At 45.6% G+C, this 3,971-nt stretch overlaps 1 pseudogene; it reads left to right on the forward strand.

Moving 5' to 3' along the window:
* The first annotated feature begins 2,024 nt into the window (after positions 1–2,024).
* On the forward strand, positions 2,025–3,498 carry LOC102838807 (annotated as a pseudogene).
* The last annotated feature ends 473 nt before the right edge of the window (positions 3,499–3,971 follow it).

The raw sequence follows: 3,971 nt of genomic DNA on the forward strand, positions 1-3,971 counted from the left end.
TTTGAATTTGGAGAGCTTGATTATTATATGTCTTGGTGATTGTCTTTTGGGGTCTATCCTTCCTGGGGTTCGTTGAGCTTCTTGAATGCTTATCTTTTTGCTTTTCAGGACGTAAGGAAATTTTTCTTCCAGAAGGTCTTCAACCAACTCCTCTGTGGACTTGTGTAATTCTTCCTTTTCCAGAATGTCTATAATTTCTTAAATTATTCCTCTTCATGTTGGCCAACATGAATCTTAGGTCTTCTTCAGACCTTTTTTATCCTTTTTTGTGCTTGCTTTTCTATCTTAGTAGTGTTGAGAGATTTATCTTCTAGCTCACTAGTTCTGGCTACCATCTCTTCAATTCTACTTCTTTGCCCTTTCAGTGTATTGTCCATTTCTGATATTCTATTATTAATCATTTGGACCTCTTTCTGTAGGTTTTGAATTGTTTCCAGTGCTGTATCTATCTTATTTAATTATCCCTGTAGCGCTATCCTGACTTCTTCCTTATTTTTCTCAACTGCATTATATAGTATTTTGATACAATTTATAAACATTTTTCTGATTTCCTTCCCAGGCATTTCCAAAGCCTGCCCATCTTCCAGTATAGAGTGTAGGTCTACTTCCAGTTCATTTGCCTCAGTCACTTTATCTTATTTCTGGACATGTGCTGATATGGTCATCTGTTTCTGTGTTTTGGGCATATTCAGGAGTTATCTGTGGCCTTAATACTTAGATGGGTGTGTATTTTGGTATTTTGTATGCTTTCTGATTGCCTCCAGGTAGATGTGATCAGGAGATGAGCTTCCCTTTTCACTCTTCTTCCTGATAAATATCAAGATGCCACTGTTGGTCTTTGTGATGTAAGTCAGGATTTAATTTTCAGTCTATTTCCTTTTTAGTCTGCCTGTCCCACTCCACAATCCCTGTTCAGGCCTTTTTCCTAATGATAAATCATTCAGGGCTGGTTGTGGCTGTTTTGCACTGCCGTTTGGTTTTAAGTGGAAACTGTCACTTTAAATTTTGAGGAGATCTGTGCATATGTGTAGTAGAAGCCTCCAGGGGTGGGGTGTCCACTCGTTCAGGCACCCCTTAATCACCAGATTGGAGGTGTGCAGCCAGCTAGAGACCAATGAACAGGTACAGAAAAAAAGAGTGTCTACACCTTTATCTCTGTGATTCTGTCAGGTGTCCATGGCTGCTCTGATCCATCCCCTGCTTGGTCTTGCCCAAGATGGCAGCTCTGGAAGCAGCTGAGCGTCTTGGATTAGAAAGCAATGGATTTCTTGCTTCTGCTACAAATTCCCCTAGCTGTAAGCCTTCCAACCTTCTAAATATTCCTTTATATGTGGTTCAGAGTTGTGGCACCATCCCCTTAGCCTGCTTGGTCTGGTATTCTGTGTTGTTGCTGACGGATCGCCTCACTGCTCTTCTACCCTATCTGCCATCTTGTTTGTTCTCCCTCTTTGTCTTTTCAATGACCTTTTGATTTCATCCTATATGATATTCTTGATGTCATCTCACAACTTTTCTGATCTTTGGTCATTATTGTCTAATGCATCAAATCTATTCTTGAGATGATTTCTAAATTTAGATGAAATATGTTCAAAGCCATATTCTAGGTCTCAGACTTGTTTTAATTTTCTTCAACTTCATCCTGAACTTGCATATGAGCAATTGATCGTCTGTTCCACAGTCTGTCCCAGCCTTGTTTTGGCCTTGTTTTCCACTGTCTCTTCTCACAGATGTAGTTAATTTGATTTCTGTGTATGCCATCTGGTGAGGTCAGTGTGCATAGTTATCTTTTATATTGTTTGAAAAAGATATTTGTAATCAACAAGTCATTGGTCTTGCAATATTCTGTCATTAGGCCCGGAGTGCCAGAGGGCCCCTGATCACCCGAGTGTTGTGTGGGAGTCCAGCTTAGTGGGAGGCAGACCCAAGATGCTATTCCCAAGACACTCGCAGACAGAGCCACTCCTGTGCACCTTTGTGCTTGCCCTGAGTGACCCCTGCCTCATGGCCAGTGACCAGATCCAATCATGAGCTATGCAGGCTATCCTACACCTGCTGGCAGTTAACCCCCAGCTGCACCAAGTGGTGGTGCCTGGGGGGGTGCTCCCTACCCCCCACCCAGTATGTCCCCCATTGGACTAGATAATATGGCCAAATACACAGGGCAGTTCAACCAGGACCACCTTGCAGGAATGGTGGCCAATATGTCAGGGAGATTTGAAGGAGCCAACATACCAAACCTGCACCTGGGAGTTACAGAGGGCTTTGGGCAGCCTCCCTCTGCCCAGCAGCCTATTCCTCCATATGGAATGTATCTGTCCCCTGGAGGAAACCCACTCTTCGGGTTGCCTTCATACCCACCATACCCAGGAGCACCTGTGCCAGGCCAGCCCATGCCATTCCCTGGGCAGTAGCCCCCAGGGGCTTATCCTGGGTGGCCACCAATGGTCTAACCCGGGCAGCTGTCAGTGTCCCCTCCTGTGCAGCAGCTGCAGCCAGTGCCAAGCTACCCAGCATTCCCAGGATCTGGGACTGTTATCTCCACTGTACCCCCTGTCCAGTCGGGGAATTGAGGCACCACTGAAGATGCTCCTGGATTTGATCCTTTACAAGTTAACCGAGGTCCTACGGAAGGCAATGAAAAGCTTTGAGACTAAGGAGCAGGCCATTGTTGATTGCCTGGGAAGTAGCTCCAACAAGCAGGGGCAGCAGATTCTCCTGTTCTTCAAGACTGCTTACAAGAAGGATTTGATTAAAGATCAGAAATCGGAACTGACAGGAAACTCTGAGAAGACAATCCTGGCTATGATGAATACCCCGGTTCTCTTTGATGTGTATGAGATAAAGGAAGCCATCAAGGGGCTGGCACTGATGAACCCTGTCTGATTGAGATCCTGGCATCCTGCAACAATTAGCACATCCGGGAGCTGAACACAGCCTCCAAAGCAGAATTCAAAAAGACCCTGGAGGAGACCAGGGACAGTTCCAGTGGCTCCTCATCTCCCTCTCTTAGGGAAACCGGCATGATAGCACAAATGTGGATTTCTCAATTGTCCAGAGAGATGTGCAGGAGCTGTATGTGGCTGGGGAGAACTGCCTTGGAACAGACAAGTCCAAGTTCAATGCAGTTCTATGCTTCCATAGCTAGGCCCACCTGGTAGTAATTTTAATGAGTACCAGCAAATGGCAGGTCGGGACATTGAGAAGAGTATCTGCTGGGAGATGTCCGGGGACCTGGAGCAGGGCATGCTGGCCATAGTGAAATGTCTCAAGAACACCCCAGCTTTCTTTGCAGAAAGGCTGAACAAGTCCATGAAGGGAGCAGGGACAAAGGACGAGACCCTGATTCTTATCATGGTATCTCAAGGCGAGATTGACCTCCTGGACATCAGAGAGGAGTACAAGAGGATGTATGGCAAGGTGCTGTACCATGACATCTCGGGAGATACTTCAGAGAATTACCACAAGATTCTCATGAAGATCTGTGGTGGCAATGACTGAGGGGGGTTTGGGGGTCACTTTTGCCCACCTGCCAGCAACAGCAATGTCAGGAAAAGGCCAAAAGAATGTTTGTTTCTAATGCCCCCTCCCCCCCCCAAAAAAAGTACCCTCTGAGGTGCCTCCTCTCCTGACACATATTTCTTGCTGAAGGACCTGGGTTGGTTTAGAAGTCTCTCAGGTAGCATTTTCACCCTCCACCCCTCACAGCCTCCTACTGCTGAAGTAGATGTTTTATTTCCTGTCTTATAGGATCCTTTCCCTTTGCTTGTGGCTAGGACTCCTGCCTTCATTTTAGTCATGTCATTTTATATTTTATCTGTAGTCATATTTTTGCACATTCATTGTCAGACTGATGCATGTAAGTCTGTTGATTACGTACACATTTCTGGTGAGCGAGATTGGGTGGGTACAAGCTGTGTCCTCACTGAGGAGTAAAAAGAGAACCTGTAAGGGCAGTCTTTGCATCTGCTGAG

This window comes from Chrysochloris asiatica, unplaced genomic scaffold (genome assembly GCF_000296735.1).
Source record: "Chrysochloris asiatica unplaced genomic scaffold, ChrAsi1.0 scaffold00039, whole genome shotgun sequence".
NCBI lineage: Eukaryota > Metazoa > Chordata > Mammalia > Afrosoricida > Chrysochloridae > Chrysochloris > Chrysochloris asiatica.